The sequence below is a fragment of the Canis aureus genome, unplaced genomic scaffold (genome assembly GCF_053574225.1).
Source record: "Canis aureus isolate CA01 unplaced genomic scaffold, VMU_Caureus_v.1.0 ptg000189l_RagTag, whole genome shotgun sequence".
Lineage (NCBI taxonomy): Eukaryota > Metazoa > Chordata > Mammalia > Carnivora > Canidae > Canis > Canis aureus.
The window spans coordinates 48607-71494 of NW_027554470.1; the positions used below are offsets into that span (position 1 = coordinate 48607).

The 22888-nt window shown below is 35.6% G+C and overlaps 1 protein-coding gene and 1 pseudogene across 1 annotated transcript in view; both read left to right on the forward strand.

Moving 5' to 3' along the window:
* LOC144309713 (outer dynein arm-docking complex subunit 2-like) overlaps positions 1-22888 on the forward strand; it is a gene marked incomplete at its 5' end in the record, with an annotated part of 73763 nt that overhangs the window by 38487 nt on the left and 12388 nt on the right. The gene's annotated exons all lie outside the window — the stretch shown is intronic.
* On the forward strand, positions 239-22640 carry LOC144309712 (serine/threonine-protein phosphatase PP1-gamma catalytic subunit pseudogene; annotated as a pseudogene).

Below are 22888 nucleotides of genomic sequence, written 5' to 3' on the forward strand. Positions count from 1 at the left end.
TACAAATCAATCCCTTCTTGAATCTCTAATATTATATTGAATAATGTCATCACAGGTCACTAGTTGCTTTCGACTTATTTTTGGTCTGATTTATCTAGCAGAAAAGAGTACTGAATGTTTGTGCCAAAATAATTTTTGAGCAATGTCTTTTCCTGGTTAGTTTTTAAATGCCAAATGAAACTAGGCTCAGGTGGCAGCGCTTACCGTGTTCTACCTGGCTGGTGCAATTGAAACAGGTATGTCAGGTAAGTCAAGAGGAAGAAAAGTTGACTGTTCTTATCTCTTGGGTGATAAGAAAATTGTCTGTATATACCTACTACTTTAAGAAACATAAAATTACTTCTATCTTATTTATATAGCTTGAAATATGACAGTGAAAGATCGTTAAGTTCTTTGTTACTTTGAAAAAGTAAAATACAAAGAACCAAGGATTAGCATCAATTAAAATAATTAAAATAAAGTAAAATTATTTCATGAATCCCACTTTTCTTAGCTTTCAATAAATACTGGATATAAAACCCATAAATAAAATTTTTACATGACAAAAAAAAAGGCTGAACTGGAAGTCTTTTAGCTCTTTTGTAAATTTATTATTTTCTTTAAAGATCTCTTTTCAGCTTGATTTAAAAAATCTAAAGGATTTTACTCCTATAATAAATTTAACATGACTCTAAATATCATTGTAAATATTTGTGACTAGAAATAATCTTTTGTAAAAAGTGAATTGTGATGTGTATTGATAATAGAAGAAATCTATTACAGACTGGTCAATGAGCTATTTTTTATATAAGAGCAAAATAAGTGTAATAAAACATAAAGATAAAAACACCTCAAGTGTCAACCTACATGAAAATGAACAACAGGATGATACTATGATCATACAACGCAGTAGTGAGAAACAAATGTATTTCAGTAATGTATTCATCAATATCAATACATCTTATAAATATATTGAGCAAAAATACCAAGTTTCAGAAGTAGATATATAACATAATTCCTATTCTTTAAGGTCCACAAAAATTTTTTAAATGTAAAACGTAAATGATAGTATTTAGGGATCATTTAGGGATCAAGAAAGAGTCCACTAAGGAAATATCACTACATATCCTTGATATCGATAAGCCAGTATTAAGAAGCAGAATTAACTTCAGAGGAAACAGATAACATAAGGAATATAATATGAAATTTTAAAAACTTATATCCTCGGAATGACCCAAGGGGAATACTATACCCAAAAAGGCTGTTATATTAAAAAAAAAGATACGTTCATAGATTAACAAAGGCTTTTTGGAGATTAAATATAGATTTGGTGTGGCATCTGGGTGGCTTAGTTGGTTGGACATCTGGCTCTTGATTTCAGCTCAGGTCATGATCTCAGAGTCCTCGGATCAAGCCTCATGTCAGGTTCCAAGCTCAGTGGGAATCTGCTTGAGGATTCCCTCCCTTTCCATCTCCCTCTGCCCTTTCCTCCCTCTAATAAATACATAAACAAATCTTAAAAATATATAGTTTTGGCAAAACAATAAATTTAATAGAAGAGACAAATACTAGATATGATTGAGTAATTATCTGAAAGATAAAGTCTAGTAAATAAGAATGCAAAGTAAAAGTAAAAAGAAAGTAGGCTGGTGATGGGGGAAAGTTTGAAAATATAGCACAAGAAAATACACAAAAGGAAAGAGAGCAATTGAAATAAAGAAAAATCATCATTTAAAAAATGGAGGGAAGATTCTGTAAAGTGAAGAGTTAAAGATTGTAGTCTTCAGATTGAAAAGATCCACTTAGTGCCAAGCAGGAAGAACAAAGACAGTTATCTATACCTTGACATAAATTCAGATTGGACATTTCCAGAAAATTAGAGGAAGGGAAAAAATTACATAAGAACAAGGATCACACCAGTATTAGACTTAACATCATTCACAATAAATTGTAAAAGAAAATGGAACAAATCCTTCACTGTCTTTAGAGGAAAGTATTTTTATCCTGGAATTCTATATCCTATAAAAACTAGCATTCAAGTGAGTATAGAGTAAGGACAGAATAAAGACATTTTTCTTTCAGAAATGTCAAGACTCAGGAAGCTTATTCCCCATAAACCTTTTCTGGAACAAAACCCCAACAACTTTAGACTATTTTCCAGCAAAACAAAACATTCTTTAAAAAAGAGAATAGCATTTGTTATAGAAACAATAATAAGCAAATAACTCACTGGAATTTATAGGTAAATATAAATTTTTGTTGATAATATGTCTCTCAAATTTTAGAAAATTTCTAAGAAAGAATTTAAAATTAATGACATAAAATAAAATAAAGGCAGATAATATTATCACAGTAGCAATCTGAATCTAAATTACTAGATGATTCAAAAAATGTATTGGGATCCCTGGGTGGCACAGCGGTTTGGCGCCTGCCTTTGGCCCAGGGCGCGATCCTGGAGACCCGGGATCGAATCCCACATCGGGCTCCCGGTGCATGGAGCCTGCTTCTCCCTCTGCCTATGTCTCTGCCTCTTTTTCTCTCTCTGTGACTATCATAAATAAATTTTAAAAAATTTTTAAAAAATTTAAAAAAATGTATTAGGTAGTGTAAAGTAACAGGTAAACACATATTAAAAGTCTTTACTTTTCCCAGAGAAGGATGCTGTGGATACTGGTTCATTCCCAATCATCACCAAAAATATAAACTTAAATACAGAATTTAATTTTGTTTTATGATGAGATACCATTTTGTATATAGATTAACAGTTCTACATAGTGCTGTTATGTGTAAATTATGTCCTTTATTCTCATGGATTTTAATTACAAATTTGCCTATTTACAAATTTGCCTATTTATCTTATTATCTGTAATAAGACATTCTGTAAGAGACACACCAGTATTTTCATTTTCATCATTCCTGCCCAGGATTTCTGTCCTGAATATCTGACTATTCTAGCAACCTAAACTGAACCACACTCAAACTAAACACAACCCATCATGCTTGTCTTTTAGCCCCTGGCCCCAAGTCCTACATTGGATCCAAGCCTCCATAAAGAGCTCCTACTTTTCCATTTCTATTGAATCTTCCCTGCGCATTATCTATTCCTACCACTTTAGTGTCTTTGAATTTTTCTCAAGGAAACCTCAGCCCCCATCTTATCACTCCTGAGGAAAGAGCAGATGCATGATCTCTGCTTGTTCACTACTCTTTAAAAAAAAATTCATTTATTTATTAATGAGAGACACAGAGAGAAGAAAGAGACATAGGCAGAGGGAGAAGCAGGCTCCATGCAGGGACCCCAATGTGGGACTCAATCCCAGAACCCTGGGATCACCCCCCGATCAGAAGGCAGATGCTCAACCACTAAGCCACCCAGGCATCCCTGCTTGTTCACTACTCTTACCAAGAACTACACTCCTCTGTATGCACTATCATTTAGGCAACACAAACATTTGAAGAATTTTAAATAAGGATGTGATGTGAGCAGATTGGTTAATTAGAAAATATGAGTAGGTGATTAATTAGGCTTGTGCAGTGGTTCGGGTGAAAATAATTAGAATCTGACCTGACACAGTGGCAGTGTGGGCAAAGAGAAGAGTCAGTACAGAAATAATTGCAGGGGCACTTGGGTGGTTCAAGTGGTTGAGCATCTTTTGATTCCAGCTCAAGTTATGATCTCAGAGTTGTGAGATCAACCATGCTGGGCATGGAGCCTGCCTAAGATTCTCTCACTATCTCCTTCTACCTCTCCCCTACTCTCTTTCTCTAAAAAAAAAAAAAAAGAAAGAAAAAGAAAAAGAAAGAATTGCAAAGTAGAATCAGATATTGGTGTGTGATTGGTATTGGCTATGCAAAGGTGATCAAGAGAGAGTTTGAGTTTTTGTTTTTGTATTTTAACTTTGACAACTAAGAAATGGTAACTTTACAAAACATGAGAAGACCATGATTTCAGGCAAAGATGGTGGATTTGCAAGGCTCTTGTTTTTTTGAAAAATCCTATTTTCTATGATGAGAAGGTAAATGAGTATTGTATGGTCTCTCTCCTTCATCTTTATAGAACAAAACTTATCTTCCCAAGGTAGAAGGATACCTCAGGGATAGAGTATGAAAGAGGTCATGTGCTCAGAAATGCAAAAAGAAGAAAGCACATTCATAATATTGAAAAATCGTATCTTATTGTGTATACAGATCCCAATCTATGGTTTAAGATAGCTCAATCTAATGGAAATTTCTGTGATTATGGAAATGTACTCTTCAAATATGGTAACCATTAAGCCCCCTGTGGCTATTGAGCCCTTGAAATATGACTAGTATGAATGAGGAATTGAATTTTTAATTATATTAAGTTTTATGTTAATTAAATTATTTAAATTAAATTTAAGTAGCCATATGCAGCTAGTGGCTGTTGTTTTGGGAAACCCAAGTCTAAGATATGCAAATAATGGTGGGTTGTCTTTTAAGGCACCCCTGCAAAGAGCTGTAAACCTGAAGTTTTACATAACATAGGTTACATCCTCACTCTGTAAAATTTAGAATGTAAATAAAAACAAGGAGTTTTATGAGTTTTCTCCTACAAGTAAAAAGTGTTTTTTTAATTAAAAACAAAAGCAAAGGAAAAAAATTACCTGTAATCTCAGTACTTGGGGATAACCATGATTAAGAGTTAGATTGGAGTTTTTCCCTTAACAATGAATTGTGAATACCTCTCTTATTCTCTCTATATCTTTCCACACCCTGTCTAGTTTCCTTAGCTGTATAGTATTTTGTTGTATGGCCATTTCATAATTTATTTACGCATTTAAATTTCCAGTGTTAAAGGAGAATGAAGTTAGTGAAACAAAAATTTTAATTTGAGCTATTCTAAAAACATGTAAAAAAATGAAACTGGACCACTTTCTTACACCATATACAAAAACAAATTCAAAATGGATGAAAGACCTAAATGTGAGATAGAAAATCATAGTAATCTCTCTGACATCAGCTGTAGCAACATTTTTCTAGATATGTCTCCTAAGGCAAGGAAAATAAAAACAAAAATAAACTTTTGGGACTATATCAAAATAAAAATTTTCTGCACAGCAAAGGAAAAATCAACAAAAATAAAAGGCAATCTATTAAATAGGAGCAGATATTTGCAAATTATATAACTTATAAAGGTTTAGTATACAAAATGTATAAAAAAATGATACAACTCAATACCCTCCAAAACAGTAATCCAGTTTAAAAATGGACAGAAGACATGGACATTTTTCCAAGACACAGATGACCAATAGACATGTGGAAAGATGCTCCATATTACTCATCATCAGGGAAATGCAAACCAAAACTACAATAAGATATAACCTCATACCTGTTGGATGGCTAACATTAAAAGCATAAGAAACAACAGGTATTGGTCAGGATGTGAAGAAAAAGGAACCCTCTTACACTGTTGGTGGGAATGAAAACTGCAGCCACTGTGTAAAACTGGAAAATATTTTTCCTCAAAAAATTAAAAATACAACTCCTTTATAATCCAGTAATTACAATACTGGTATTTATCCAAAAAATACAAAAACACTAATTCAAAGGGATACATGCACCCTTATGTTTATAGCAGAATTATTTACAATAGCTAAACTATTAGAAATAGCCCAAGTATCCATTGATGAGTGGATAAAGAAGATGTGGTACACACACACACACACACACACACACACACATATATATATATATACTGGACTATTACTCAGCCATGAAAAAGAATAAAACCTTGCCATTTGTAATAACATGTATGGAGCTAGAGAGTATCATGCTAAGTGAAATAAGTCAGTCAGAGAAAGGCAAATACCATATGATTTTACTCATATGTGGAATTTAAGCAATAAATGAGCTTAAATAAAGGAGAAAAGAGAGAGACCGAGACAGACTAAGAAACAGATTCTTAACTATAGAATACAAACTGATAGTTACCAGAAGGAAGATGGGTGGAGAGGATAGAGGAAATAGAGGATTAGGATTAAAGAATATACTTACCATGATGAAAAAAATAAATAAAATGATACGATGGGGATTAAGGAATACACTTGCTATGATGAACACTTGGTGTTGTATGGAAGTACCTAATATCACTGTGTTTTGAAACTAATATTACACTATGTTAACAAACTGGAATTTAAATAAAAACTTAAAATGATAAGAAAAATAAGCAGATGATAACCAAAAAAAGAGGAAGTGTGGTCCCACATATTAATTTGGCCAGAGATTTTCTTCTTTAGTTAACACGGTCATTCCCAGGTATGTGTCCTTCTAGGACTCTCAACTCTTCATCCAGATTTGTGTTGTAAAGCAGATTCCATGGTACTTATCTCTTTTCACACTAGATTGTCATTTTACTGTTTTCACCATAATTAATTTTATGTATGTAACCTATAGCTTTTTGCATATAGCATCTCAATTAACTGCACAATTATTTTTGCTTCTGAGGAAAGTAAGTTGTCAGATTATTTAAACACTTGCTGAAGATCACATAACTAGAATGGTAACTGAGCGTATGATATGACCCAGTTCTAACCCCATATCCTGTGCTATGGTTCTACCACAAAACAGCTGCCACCCACATCAACAAACAAGTTTCTACAGTTTTCTTTTCATTTTGAAGCTTTTTCTGGACAGTTCCTTTGTGAAGAAAAGCCCTATTGCTCCAGAAAATATGGGATTTCTTAAAGTCTTAGGGCTCTTTTAAGCTTTGAGAACCTCAAAAATGTAAATGCTACAAGCTTTAAAAAAATATCATTTAGTGTGCCACTTTGAGAGAATATTTCAAATATTTCAAATCTTCGATTTGTCATACAATGGGGTACCACTGTGTTGATAATGGGGGGCTGTGCATGTGCGGGATCAGACATTATGGGAAACCTCAGTACCTTCTGCTCAATTTTGCTATCAACCAAAAACTGCTCTAAATGACAGAGTATGTTTAAAAAAAAGAAGCTTTAAAAATCATTTAGAATTGTCATTATTTAACTCTCTTTGACACTTGTTCAGTTTGGGAAACTTTAAAATTTTACCTTCAGTGTTTTGTTTCCAACAGTATTTGCCATCCTCAATGAGAGACTAAAAAACTAAAATTTAAAAAGAAACAACCACATGCTTTTCAAAATTCACAAAATTAAATGAAAATGAAATGCATATAATTGAATTTTCAAATTTTGAACCATTTATACTCTGAAGTAATTACAGTGTAAACCACACAAAGACATTTGGGTCTTGCTGTATTTATTTTAGTAAGCTTTCAACAATGTTTTTATAGTTTATTGAGTAATCCTTTTTCACACTAAACCTAATTAATAATTCAAATCCATGAATTGTTGGGCTCTTTGTTTTTTCAATTCTTTTACCAAAAATTAATCACAAATCAGGAATAGAAAAGATTTGGTTTTGGTTTTGATTCCATTTTCAACCTAGGACATAGTAACTTGAGGGATGAATAATTTTTTATTCCTATTTCATCCACATATTATACCTAAGGAGATACAGCATCTTCCATCACTTCCATTGGCTTTAAGTAAGTGTGAAAGATAGCTCTCAAATATATAACGATGCCTGAGAGGAACATGTTGTAGTATTAATAATTAGTAAATGGACTGGATTTATACTTCTTAAGCACTTACATTTAAATTTTCATTTTGCCTTAAAGAGTTTTGTGACAATACACGAATACAGTAAAGTAGAAGTTAAAATCATATTATATTAATATAATTAATATTATATTAGAAGTCAGCAGTGATTTCATTTAATCTCTGGGCAAATCAGATAACTTCATTAATTCAGCAACATTATTTCGCACTGTTTGCCAAACCCTCTGTAGGTACACATTACATTTTGTATGCCTTTTTAAAATAATCTTAACATAAATGCATAACATTTATGCAGTTGTTTCCAGTGTTAAAATACAGAATGAGGTTAAACAAAATAGTTGAGACTTTCTAGAATGTTCTTTCACTTAGAGAAAGTAAAGTTACCTTTGACCTAATGGTAGAGATACAAACATAGTAGCTCAGGGAAATGTTTTATAATTGACATTGCATCATAGGTTAAAGGGCAATGTTTTCCTTGGTGGTATGTAAATATAATTGCACATTTTACAATCAACTGCCTTTTGGATTAGCTGAAATAATATGGATAAAGATACTTGTAAATGTCTGTATGCATGGAGACAGGTTATGTGTACTGGAACTCTTCTGGGGCCTCATGTTTTATTGAACATCACCATCCAAAATTTATCCTACTCAATTATATTCAATTTAGCATTTTCTTTTTTCTTATATTTTATTTATTTATTCATGAGAGACACACAGAGAGGCAGAGACATAGGTAGAGGGAGAAGCAGGCCCCCTGTGGGGAGCCTGATGTGGGATTCCATCCCAGGACCCTGGGATCATGACCTGAGCCAAAGGCAGGTGCTCAACCACTGAACCACCCAGGTGCCCTCAATTTAGCATTTTCAAGTAGCAGTTTGGATATTCTGTTGTTTTTACTTGAATTAAAATAGTTTTCTAATGAGATTATAAATTCTGAAGGAGAGTAGAGGCAGGAAACATTTTCTGACTATGCAGGGCTTCCAGCTTGCAGTAAAATTAAGGAACTAGAAGATATCTTGCCAGATACTTTGGTCTGTTCTTCCCTCCTCCTCCCCACCCCAGCCCCATTCAAGTAAGTTAATGACTCAACTTTCTAGGAAAGATTGTGTTTTATTTTCTAAGAAAGAATTTCCACATAAGATGCTTTGCAAGTCATTTAAGCTTATTAACTTATGAATGATAGGATTTAGCACCATTTTGAAATAAAGAATTTCTTTGTCTGGATTAAGAACACTGACAGAAATGCTGCAGAAATCAGCTGTCAAATATAGCTAAGAGCAACATAAATGGGAAGAAAGCATAAGCCAAGCCTTCAGACAGCTTATGCTATGTCAGGGTCCCTACCACGTCTGTCAGGCATCATGAAGCCTAAGCACACTATGTTTGAGTCCATGTGGAGTGGATATGGTGAAATGTCAACTGTTCAAAACAGATGTTATCCACTTTTTATATTTTTAACACCAGGTGTATTAGAACACATTTTCAGACCTGTAAAGGAAATGAGATGTGAAAATCAGTTCTAGTGAATGCATTGCATCTTTTCTTGCAAAGGAATATTTAAAGCGACATATCAGTGAATGAGCTAGGCAGCAAAGTACTAAGGTACTGACTTGGGGGATCCTTGAGACAAATAAAGATTCATAATCTGATTTTGTACTGCAGCTGCATTATAGTTGTTAGAGACATAAAACAAATGGAATGTGACATCTTCATAGTAAGGAGGATTGACACTCGCACCACTAGACCTCAATTAGAAAACATAACATTTTCCTTCATTTTTGAGAAAGTCGGTAATAGTTTTTGATAGCTTCTCAGTGGTAAAGAAAATATGGTACATGAAAGAGGTATGTTTTGCAAGCTTAATAATTCTTTGTTTCTTCTTTATATGACCGGAAAATCAGAATGTGAAATACGAACCTGTTTTATGTCATATATAAAACTTGGAAGAATATCCAAGACAGAAAATAAGCATTGTTCATCAGTTCTTGATAGACTGAAGAACAGAAAGCTGAACTGAAATAACCACAAAAAATTCACTGCATATTTTTCTAAGTCATTTTATTTAACAGCGTACCATTGTAAGGTGAGAGTTTTTTTGTGTGTTAGGCTTGAGGAAAATTTCTTGTTTTTTTTCCAATTAAGCTTGCTGAAAAGGATAGAGATCCTCATGACCTCTATAGTGAAGTTATTTAGTAAATTTCATGAGCCCTAAGTATGGTTGCAGACAATTAAAGTACTGTGTAAAAAGTCTGAGAGATTTGTAAATAGAAGTGAAAAGCCATTCCTTTCAAGCTGCATGATCAAACACATTTTTGGGAGAAAAACAGTGGTTGAACAGGTGTTCAGTATTACAAACTTGTGATGCAACAGCTGGGTCTGGCAAAAATCCATGTATTAAATTCTTTGTTCTTAAGAAGCAAAACTCTGCTGCAGAGCGTCAACTCAAATTTGTGATACAGAAACTCATATAAAGAATATATAATTGGTACATTGCTTCTAATTATTTTCTTGTCTTTCACCAACATTTATGAGAACCATTTTCTTTCTTAAAACATTGTTGCATTTTTATGTTATTTCTTTTTTTGTATATTTTTATTGCAGTTTGATTTGCTAACAAATAGTATAATACCCAGTGCTCATCCCGCCAAATGCCCTCCTCAGTGCCCATCACCCAGTCACCCCAACCCCCTGCCCACCTCCCCTTCCACTACCCCTTGTTCGTTTCCCAGAGTTAGGAGTCTCTCATGTTTTGTCACCCTCACAGATATTTCCCACTCATTTCCTCTCCTTTCTCCTATAATCCCTTTCACTATTTTTTATATCCCCCGAATGAGTGAAACCATATAATGTTTGTCCTTCTCTGATTGACTTACTTCACTCGGCATAATACCCTCCAATTCCATCCACATCGAAGTAAATGGTGGGTATTTGTCATTTCTAATGGCTGAGTAATATTCCATTGTATACATAGACCACAGCTTCTTTATCCATTCATCTTTCGATGGACACCAAGGCTCCTTCCACAGTTTGGCAAGATAGTATTTGATTTTCTTAATTCTGTTTCTTTTCGTTAATTTTTAAAAAGTTTTTAATAAGAAAAAGTGGAAGTTCAGATATGTTCATTTGCCTTTTTATCAGGCTAATTTGTATTAAAGTGTTATATTATAGCCATCATTTTTGAATTAGATAGGAAACAGGTATTCTCATTTTTAGAATAACTATTCTGCATGTATTGTAACCCACTTGTAGAATTAGGAAGAATACTCCAAATAAGTAATATATCCATGAGATCATTTGGCTTTGTCACTTCCCTAAACTTGATTTTGCTAGCTGTTTAGAAAATAATGTCTGGTTCTGAATTTTGATCTTAGAGGAAAATAATCGCTAGTAATTTCAAACCCAGTGGCCTAAGGAGCTCCTCCAAACAGAGTAGCTTATCAGAGACATTTGTGAATGATTCCCCAAAAGGGAAGAGAAAAAGTTACTTTCTGTGAGGTTGGAATACACGTTTAGGCAATTTTAGCCAGGAATGTCAAGCACTGAGTGTGGATGAGGCCAGCTTCCTGACTGCAGGTGTGACGGAACACAGCTGATCAAACAGCACAGGAATCTGACATCACACTGTTTACCTTCAGCTGTCCAATGACCCATGCCCAATCAGGAAGCCAAAGAGAAGCTAGAGAAGGCATGTGTAGTGGTGTAGTTTCATACTAAGACTACTGCCATAAACATGGTTTATGAGCTTTGATTTGGTCATGTTTGGACTGTCAAATGTATAGCTGTCCAATGGTGCGCCTAACAGGCTACACAGTTTCGTCTTGTTTTAAATCTGAAAGCTCCTTAAAATGGGATCCATGTTTGTGTTCTGCCTATTTGGGGTCTGCTCTCATTTTAAAGTCACCAAACAGTTTGAAGTATACTCATCTGGCTCCCAGTTCCCCAAATCCTAAAAGATTAAAGTGAATTGTCTTACAAATATTTTTTTTTCCGTATGCCACATTTTCAAGTGGTGGATTCATGAAGGACCAAAACAATAGTGAGGGTGTTAAACGGCTTATCTTCAGACTGCAGCTGGAAGGACCACCCCATCTAAGGTCAAATCTGTGGCTTTCACCTACATTCCTCCCCTGCTCTGGGGCTGCTCTCCCCTACCATGTACTTCTCAGACGCTACCTCCAAAAAGGGCTGCCGTGTAGGTTGCTAGTGTAGGAGGGGATGGAATTGACAGAGGTGTAATATACAGAATGGAAAGTTACAACCAAAGGTATAGCCTATTTTTAAAAAATTTAAATTTTAGTTAACATGTAGTGTAGTATTGGTTTCTAGAGTAGAATTCAGTGGTGCATCACTTACATACAACACCCAGTGCTCATCACAACATGTGCCCTCTTTAATACCCATCACCCATCTAGCACATCCCCACTCTCCTCCAACAGACATCTCACTGATGTTCCTAGTCACAAAGTTACACCACTCTGTTTCTCTAGACACACATATTTACACAAGAAGTAGCCATACACAGTAGTTAGTAGTGTTTTCCTGCCTCCTTTCATGAATGTGGAAGCCCCTGTGTACCCTTGTTTTTAAGAAGTGAAATGGATTTGGGTCCCATGCTTGGAATACTTTTATTATCCTACTTCTAGACCTAAACTCAGCCTGCTCAAACTTTAGCTTCATTGGATTATTTTCTTCTAGGTTTTTTTTTAAATTTATTTTTTATTGGTGTTCAATTTGCCAACATATAGAATAACACCCAGTGCGTCTAGGTTTTTATAGTTCAGGTCTTACATTAGGACCTTAATCCATTCCAAATTATTATTTTTTAATATAGAAAAGGTAAGGGTCCAACTTAATTCTTTTTGCATGTGGAATCCAGTTTTCACAACACTATTTGTTGAAGAACTGTCCTTTCCCCATTGAATGGTCTTGGCAGCCTTGTCAAAAATCATTCCACCACATAGCCAAGGGTTTATATCTGAGTTTCTTATCCTATTCCCTTGGTCTACATGTTTGTTCATATGTCAGTACCACACTCTTTTAATTACCATAGCTTTGTTGTAAGTTTTGAAATCAGGAAGTCTAAGGAGTCCAACTTTTTCTTTTTCAAGATCATTTTGGCAGTTCAGGGTCTCTGGAGATTCCATATAGATTTTAGGATGAATTAATTTATTTTGGCAAGAAAAAGTATTGGGATGTTGATACATTCATTACATTGAATCTGTAGATCACTACGGGTAGCACTGCCATCTTAACAATATTAAATCTTTCAATCTATGAACACAAGATATCTTTCCATTTATTTGTATCTAATTTCTTTACCAATCTTTTATAGTTTCCAGTGTACAAAGCTAAAAATTCATTCCTAAGTATTTTATTCTTTTAGATGCTATTCTAATTGGCACTGTTTTCTAAATTTCCATTTCACATTGTTCATTGTTAATGTATAGTGCAAACACAACTATTTTTTGCATATTGATTTTGTAACCTACAATGTTGCTGAATTCAGTTACTAGTTCTACCAGTTTATTACAGAATTTAGGGCTTTCTACATATAGGATCATGTCATTTGTGAATAGAGATTATTTTTTTCTTCCTTTCCAATTTAGATCTTAAAATTTCTTTTTCTTGGGGTGCCTGTGTGGTACAGTGGTTAAACGACTTGGTTTTGGCTCAGGTCATGATCTCAGGAGCATGAGATCAAACCCCTTGTGAGGCTCTATGTTCAGCATGGAGTCTACTAGAGATTCTCTCCCTTTCTCTGCTCCTTCCCCACTCACACACTCTCTCTTACTCTCTTTCTCTCAAATAAATAAATCTTTTAAAAAAATAAAATTTCTTTTTCTTTTGGACTTCCTAAGTACTATGTCAAATAGAAGTGATAAAAACAGGCATACTTGTGTTGCTCTTGACCTTGGAGGGAAATTTTTCAGTCTTTTCATCATTGATCATGATAGGAGCTGTGAGTTTTTCCTATCTGGCTTTCTTTATGTTGAAATAATTTCCTTCTATTCCTAGTTTGTTGACTTAAAAAAAAAAATCATGTAAGGGTATTTGATTTCGTTTAAATGCTTCCTGTGCAGAAATTGACATGTTCTTATGGATTTTTACTTTCATTCTCTTAATGTGGTATATTACACTTACTGATTTTCTTATGTTGAACCATCCATACACTTTAGGAGTAAATCCTATTTTGTCATGGTGTATAATCCTGTTGAATTTGGCTTGTCAGCACTTTGTCAAGAATTTAGCATCAATATTCACAAACAGTACTGGTCTATGGTTTTCTTTTTGTATAGTGTCTGTCTAGCTGTGGTATCAGAATCATAAACTGAGGTTGAGAATATTAGCTCTTTAATTCTTTGGAAGACTTTCAGGAAGATTATTGTTAATTCTTCTTTAAATGTTTGGTGAAATTCACCAGTAACACCATCTAGTCCTGGGCTTTAACTTGTCATGAGCTTTTTGATTGCTGTTTCAATTCCCTAATTATAGATATATTGATTTTCTATTTCTTCATAATCCAGTCTTATTAGATTATGTGTTTCTAGAAATTTGTTCATGTCATCTAAGTTATTCAACTTGTTTGCATACAACCATGCATAATATTCCTTTTTGATCTTTTTTATTTCTTTAGAATTGGTTGTTATGTCCCTTCTTTTATTTCTGATCTAAATTACTGGAGTCTTATCTCTTTTTTTTCTTGGTCAATCTAGCTAACAATTGGTCAATTTTACCGATCTTTTTCAATAGCCAACTTTTGGTTTCATTTATATTCTCTATTGTTTTGCTATTTTTTTTCCCTCTAGAAAATAGATGGAAATAGGAAATAGAAAATAGTTTCTCCTTTAACCCATTGGTTATTTAAAAGTGTGTTATTTAATTTCCACATATTTGTGAATTTTCCAGTTTTCCTTCAGGTGTTTATTTCTGTTTTCATTCAATTATTGTGTTTGGAAAAGACACTTTGTATGATTCCAGTCTTTGAAAAAAATTTAGACTGGTTTTGTGGCCTAAAATCCTTAGTCTGGACATTTAGTCCTGTTTGTGGCCTAAAATATTTAGTCTTGGACAATGTTCAGTCTTTTCATCATTGATCATGATATGAGCTGTGAGTTTTTCAATGTTCCAAGACTAAATGTTTGGAAATAATCTCTCTGTCCCTTTCTCTCTTTTTTTCTACTGTGACTCTCATAATGCCTATGTTGATCTCTCTCTCTCTCTCTCTCTCTCTCTCTGGCTCTCTCTCTCCCCTTTGCTGCTTAGAATCAGTAACTTCAAATGACCTGTCTTCAAGTTCACTGATTCTTTATTTTGCCTGGTTGAGTCTCTTTTTTATCTCTAGTGAAATTTTCAATTTAGCTATTGTACTTTTCAATTCCAGAATTTCTATTTGGTTCCTTTTTTTTTTTTTTCATTATATCTCTTTGTTCATATTCTCATTTTGTTCCTATGTCATTTTCCTTATTTCCTTTAATTCTTTGTATTTTCCTTTAGCTTTGGGATACTTAAGACAATTGTTTTAAAGCCTTCCTGATACATTTGTTCCTTCGGAGATGGTTTCTGAGGATATATTTTGTTCCTTTGAATGAGCTGTGTTGCCTTGTTTCTTGGTATGTGTTGTGATCTTTTAAGCGGGCATATGAAAATACAGCCACCTTTCCTAGTTTTTCCACATTGGAAAAGTGGAAAGTTAGTTAACAAGATCCTGTCATTTCTATTGGAATCAGCCCAGGGTGAAGCTATAAGGTCTTTAGAGGTCTTTTCTGGGCATGTGTTCTATCTGGGCCTGTGTGTATCCTTTTTAAAAACTTCCCTGTGATTATGGCTGTGTTTAAATATCTTAATTTATCGGGATCCCTGGGTGGCGCAGCGGTTTGGCGCCTGCCTTTGGCCCAGGTCGCGATCCTGGAGACCCGGGATCGAATCCCACGTCAGGCTCCCGGTGCATGGAGCCTGCTTCTCCCTCTGCCTGTGTCTCTGCCTCTCTCTCTCTCTCTCTCTCTGTGACTATCATAAATAAATAAAAATTTAAAAAAAAATAAATAAATATCTTAATTTATCAAAGAGTCTCACTCCAGCTTCTCTTTGGGGGCATAGATGTTTTATTATATTCCTCTGTTTGTAATCTCTTGCCCCCAGGTATCTGTGAATCTAAAGTCCCCCACACCACAATGCCTGCCACTGCCTTCCATAGTTTTTGCCACCTCAGGTCCAAACTCTGCCACAATTTCCTGTCTGAGCTCTGAGTGAGGTGAGATAGAAACCAGTCTCTCTGAGGTAGCCCATAGGCAGGCCAGAGTGTTGCAGATAATTTCCAAGGTAAGGAACTGGGAGTTGATCTGCTTCCTCCTGTGTCATTGCCTGGAAGAGGGTGGGACAAGAGAAAGAAAAAAATGCCAGGAAATTTCCTGAAGTTTTTATTGTGACTTTTTCTTACTTCTTTGCGATAGATCTCTGAACTGGTTTCCAGAGCTCCTATACAGTTTATATTAGTTAGTCTGTGGTAGTTTATCCTACTTGGAATTCATTAAGATACATGAATATATAGGTTAAAGTTTTTCATCAGATTCGAGAAGTGATTGCCATTATTTCTTCAAATATTCTTTTGGGGATCCCTGGGTGGCGCAGCGGTTTGGCACCTGCCTTTGGCCCAGGGCGCGATCCTGGAGACCCGGGATCGAATCCCACGTCGGGCTCCCGGTGCATGGAGCCTGCTTCTCCCTCTGCCTGTGTCTCTGCGCCTCTCTCTCTCTCTGTGACTATCATAAATAAATAAAAATTTAAAAAAAAATTCTTTTGGCCCCTTGTGTCTCTCCTCTTCTTCCAAAACTCCCATATATGTAGAATGGTATGCTTGATGCTGTTTTATAGATCTCTGATGATGTGTTCATTTTTCTTCATTTTCTTTTGTTTCTGAAGACTGGATAGTCTGATTGGCCTATCAGATTCATTGGGTCTCAATAAATCAAGTTCATTGAGTCTCTCTTTTACATGCTGAAATCTGCTATTGGTCCCATGAAGTGAATTCCAATTCAATTACTGTACTTTTCAACTGAAGAATTTCTAATGATTCCTTTTTTTTAAAGAGTATATTTATTTATTCATGAGAGACAGACAGAGAGAGAGAGAGAGAGAGGCAGAGGGAGAAACAGGCTCCATGCAGGGAGCCCGATGTGGGACTTGATCCCAGGTCTCCAGGATCACACCCTGGGCTGAAGGCGGCGCTAAACAGGTGAGCCACCTGGGCTGCCCTCTAATGATTCTTTTTTATATGTAATTTCAATCCCTTTATTAATATTCTCTACTTCCTGAGATACGGTCTCAAATTTAGTTGTTTAGGCATGGTTTCCTTTAGTTCCTGGAACTTATTTTTAATAGCTGATTTAAAGCCTTTATTAAATCCAAGATGGTACGGGCTTCCTTAGGGTCCAGTTTTATTGACTGATTTCTTTCTTTGGTTATATTTTGTGGTAAACATTCCCCTTTCTTTGTATGTCTCATAATTTTTTTTGGAAAGAACTTAGTATTTTAAATAATACAATGTAGAAACTCTGGAAATCAGATTTCCTCCTTCTCAGGGGTTGTATTTTTGCTATGTGTTGCTGTTTTTGCTTTTGTTTCTTTGTTAGTTACTTTCTTGTACTAATTCTATAATGTCTATTCTTTGTCAGTATGGCCACTGAGATTTCTGCTCAGTTACTGAGCAAATGAGTTACTGGTCAGCAAATGAGTTAACAGAAATTTCCTTAAATTCTTTTCACCAGTAGGTTTCTCATCCTTAATGAGGTGTTCTGTGTATACTTTATGGCACACATTGAACACTCCAACAGTTTGCAACTTTCCCCTTTATTTCTGCTTGTGTAGAGCCTCAAAGTCAGCCAGAGATGAGCATTTAGGGCCATCTCAGGTATTTTCTGACCATACACATGCCCTTCACTTATATGTGGCATTTCAGATCCCCACAAAAATGTTGGAGTTTTTCAAAGCCCTCTATGGACATCCCATTTTTAAAATTTTCCTTTTTAATTATGTTTGGGCCAGCCTCTCATTTGTCCGAACTGATGAACTGATATTACCATATCAAACAGGTTTTATGTTAAATAATTGCCACTGATAGTTTTTATGACACGCCTTGAGAATAGGGCTTTCCTTAATGAATAAGCCCTGAGGTAAAGACAAAGCTTTGGAGCTTTTCTTAGAACTTGCCATTAAAGACAACCTACAGAATGAGAGAAGATATTTGCAAACGACATATCAGATAAAGGGCTAGTTTCCAAGATCTATAAAGAACTTATTAAACTCAACACCAAAGAAACAAACAATCCAATCATGAAATGGGCAAAAGACATGAACAGAAATCTCACAGAGGAAGACATAGACATGACCAACATGCGTATGAGAAAATGCTCTGCATCACTTGCCATCAGGGAAATACAAATCAAAACCACAATGAGATACCACCTCACACCAGCGAGAATGGGGCAAATTAACAAGGCAGGAAACAACAAATGTTGGAGAGGATGCGGAGAAAAGGGAACCCTCTTACACTGTTGGTGGGAATGTGAACTGGTGCAGCCACTCTGGAAAACTGTGTGGAGGTTCCTCAAACAGTTAAAAATATACCTGCCCTACGACCCAGCAATTGCACTGTTGGGGATTTACCCCAAAGATACAAATGCAATGAAACGCCGGGACACCTGCACCCCGATGTTTCTAGCAGCAATGGCCACGATAGCCAAACTGTGGAAGGAGCCTCGGTGTCCAACGAAAGATGAATGGATAAAGAAGATGTGGTCTATGTATACAATGGAATATTCTTCAGCTATTAGAAATGACAAATACCCACCATTTGCTTCAACGTGGATGGAACTGGAGGGTATTATGCTGAGTGAAGTAAGTCAATCAGAGAAGGACAAACATTATATGTTCTCATTCATTTGGGGAATATAAATAATAGTGAAAGGGAATATAAGGGAAGGGAAAAGAAATGTGCGGGAAATATCAGAAAGGGAGACAGAACGTAAAGACTGCTAACTCTGGGAAACGAACTAGGGGTGGTAGAAGGGGAGAAGGGTGGGGGGTGGGAGTGAATGGGTGACGGGCACTGGGGGTTATTCTGTATGTTAGTAAATTGAACACCAATAAAAAATAAATTAAAAAAAAAGTCAAATCACAAGTGTTCTGTTGGGATAGAGCTTTAGGCGGAGCTCCAAACACATTCTTCTCCTCCTATGGTTGCTAGGCTACAGGTATTCTCAGATAACATAGTTTCTAGCTACTATCAAGCTGGGGAGAGGGAGGTGGGAATAGGGAAAGTTTTTAAATGCCACAAAACTTATTGTTCTTACTGAGATCAAGCCATTTTTCTTGCATAAACATGCTGAATTATGAACTTTTCATTATATTCTAGAGTTCTAAAGAAATTACTTTTGCCAATTTTTGCTACTGTTCTCATTCTTATAGAAGATTCCAGAAGCACCCTCCCTCATCTATTCTTTTACTATTATTATTATTAATTATTATTATTATTATTATTATTTTATTTATGATAGTCACAGAGAGAGAGAGAGAGGCAGAGACACAGGCAGAGGGAGAAGCAGGCTCCATGCACCAGGAGCCTGACGTGGGATTCGATCCCGGGTCTCCAGGATCGCACCCTGGGCCAAAGGCAGGCACTAAACCGCTGCGCCACCAAGGGATCCCTCCCTCATCTATTCTTAAACTAAATGTGGGCATTTCAGATCATCATCCATGTACTGACTTTGTAATAGCAACACAGTCTGAATTGTGCACATCAGTCATTCTCTATTCTAGATGCACATTGCCTTCAGAGCTTTAAAAAATATATTCTCATGCAAGAGCCCTATCCCCATTCTATGTATTGAGACTATGGCCTAGGCATTCATATTTCTAAAAAAAAAAAATGACTCCAGGGGGCACCTGGGTGACTCAGTTAAGTGTCTGACTCTAGATTTCAGCTCAAGTCATGATTCTCAGAGTTCTGGGATCAGGCTCCATGCTCAGCAGGGAGTCTGCTTGAGATTCTCTCTCTCTCTCTGCCCCCCACTTCTTCCACCACATGTGTATGCTCTCTTTCTCTCTTTTTCTAAAATAAATAAATCTTCAAAAAAAATCACTCCAGATGATTATAATATGAAACCAAATTATTTTTTTTATTTTTATTTTTTAGATTTTATTTATTAATTCATGAGAGACACAGAGAGAGAGAAAGAGAGAGGCAGAGACACAGGCAGAGGGAGAAGCAGTCTCCATACAAAGAGCCCGACATGGGACTCCATCCCGGGTCTCCAAGATCATGCCCTGGGCTGAAGCAAAACCGCTGAGCCACCCGGGCTGCCCTGCCTGAAACCAAATTATTTATTTTGAATTCCACAACATAAAATAGTATCTTAACATTTATGAGGCTCCTAATTTGCCAAATGAATGAATACATGAATGAAAGTGATTTTAATAAAATAAACAAATTTATTATCTAATTATACTCAAGGACATATTTTTTTGACAACTCATTCCCATTTGGCTCTTAAAACAGGACTGACATGTAGTAAAAATGTTGCTACTTGAGTTATATATATTGAATATATTCATAAGGGTGAATGACATGTGGAATAAAATAAATTTCATGTGCTTATTCCTTAAGTTGGTATTTTGTTGTGCCAACTATTGGTAACATATACATTCTCAAAATATTAGAAAAATAACACTAGTAACAGTTATTATCATATGCCAGGCACCTTGTTATATGCTTTATATGTATCCTTTTAACAACCTTCAGGAGGTAAATACTAGCTCCATTTCATAGATGATGAAACTGAAGTGAAGTTATGTAACTTGCTCAAGGCTTTATAACTAATAGTGATGAAACTTAGATGTGCCCCCCATGTGTTCTCATTATACGACTTACACTCTTAAACCAGTAGTTTTCAAACTTTGGTATATATTGGAGTCATCTAGAGATATGTATGGTTGCTGACTCCCACCACCATACACTTAGATTTAATTGGTATGAGGTCCAGCTTGAGCTTAGAGAAAGTTAAAAATTCCCCCTTGGAATTCTAATGTGAAACACAGTTTGAGAACTACTGCCTCAAAAAAATATTTTTTCTACCTCTCCTAAGGAATTTTTTTAACATAAGAATGCTTAGATAAATTACTTACCTCAAAATATCCAGATGGTTCCCTTGGTTTTTCTAAGTTTTACATAGAAATACATTTTTACAAAGTGAAATTTACATCTAAAAGCTTCTCTCTTTTATATGAAAATTGCTCAGTCCATTTTATGCAATAAAAGGAAGCTGGAAATCCCATAAATGCAGGATGTGGGAGTACTGGCTGTATAATAATTCACTTAGAAATGATACAGGGATTTTGGCTGACAAAGCTTAATGTGAACAAATAGGGCAATGTAACTGCTGAAATAGTAGGTGTGATTGGCCACACTAGCAGAAATACTATATCTATTTCATAGAAGATAGGAATTCCTATGCACTCTCCTCTAGTCAGACCACATCTGACCATGTTGTGTTAAACGCTGGGTGTGTTTTAAGAGAAACTTTGATAAAAAAGAGAGAGGAGACCCATGAAAGTCATTTCATGTGAAAATTAAAGGTACACATCACAGAAGATAAGGTAGACAAGATATCTGGCTTCAAATATTAGAAGACCATTCATGAAAATGTAGATTAGTTGCCATTAGTATGTTATTTTTCAGGTTGGTTATGAGTTAAATAGACTCTTATCTATCAAACTGAGATATTAACCACATATTTACAGAAAAAATGTGATGTAATAGACCAAACAAGTAAACCTTTTGAAAACGGTCTCTCCATAAATGAGAGACTCTTGGTTTTTTTAAATAGTATTTCATGTAGTTAAACTTTTTTTTTTTTCCTGTCAAGATTATGGTTTCAAGTGTCATTCTTAGTGTGGTCCTTGCAACTCACTGTTCAGAGGCATCTGACTGGATTTTAACCTGAAGTTGCTTGACAACTGTGTGTTATTGAGTACAAGTGGGAAGAAGTTGTAAATATATCTAATATTGCTTCTCATGGTTCCGGTGAGGAGAGAAGGAGGAAGCAGAGAGCGGGGCAGTTAGGGGGGATAAACTCAACGTCAACAGCATCATCCAATGGCTGCAGGAAGTGAGAGGGTCCAAGCCTGGTAAGAATGTCCAGCTACAGGAGAATGAAATCCGAGGACTGTGCGTAAAGTCCTGAGAGATCCTTCTCGGTCAGCCTATCCTACTAGGCCTTGAAGCGCCACTCACAATAGTGGTGATATCCACGGGCAAGACTATGATTTGCTTCAACTTTCCCACCAGAAAGCAACGGTGCCTTGGGGACAGGGGAAGCAGTCATCGGAGACTACCTGCCCCTCACTGGCTTACAAAATCAAATATCTTGAGAATTCTTTCTTCTCAGAGGAAAACATGAGTGTGCCAGCATCAATAGAATTTATGGATTTTATGATGAATACTGCTTTAACTGTTTACCGATACCAGCCATCGTGGATGAGAAGATACTCTGCTGTCACAGAGGTTTATCACCAGATCTTTGATCTATGGAGCAGATTCGGCAAATTACGTGACCAACTGATGTACCAGATCAGGGTCTTCTTTGTAATCTTTTCTGGTCTGACCCCCTTAAAGATGTCTTAGGCTGAGATGAAAATGACAGAGGAGTGTCCTTCACATTTGGTGTAGAAGTGGTTGCAAAATTTCTCCATAAGCATGATTTGGATCTTCTATGTAGAGCCCATCAGGTGGTTGAAGATGGATATGAATTTCTTGCAAAGACGCAGTTGGTCACTCTGTTTCCTGAACCCAATTATTTTGGAGACTTTGACAATGCAGGTGCCATGATGAGTGTGGTCGAGACTCTAATGAGTTCTTTTCATATTTTAAAGCCTGCAGAGAAAAAGAAGCCAAATGCCACGTGACCTATAACACCTCCAAGGGGTATGATCACAAAGCAAGCAAAGAAATAGATGTCATAAAAAAAAAAAAAAAAAGAAATAGATGTCATTCTGACACTGCCTAGTTGGGACTTGTAACATAGAGCATATAACTTTCATTTTTAAAACTGTAATGTATATTGGTCAGCTTGCTCAAATAGTGTTTAGGGGGCCCCCTCTTCCATTTTTTGAGTTAATGAATGGTATTTGCTGGTTATAACAGCAAATGAAAGACTCTCCACTCCCAAGAAAAAAAAGTTTTTTTTTTTGTTTTTTTTTTGTTTTTTTTTTTAAGATTTTATTTATTTATTCAT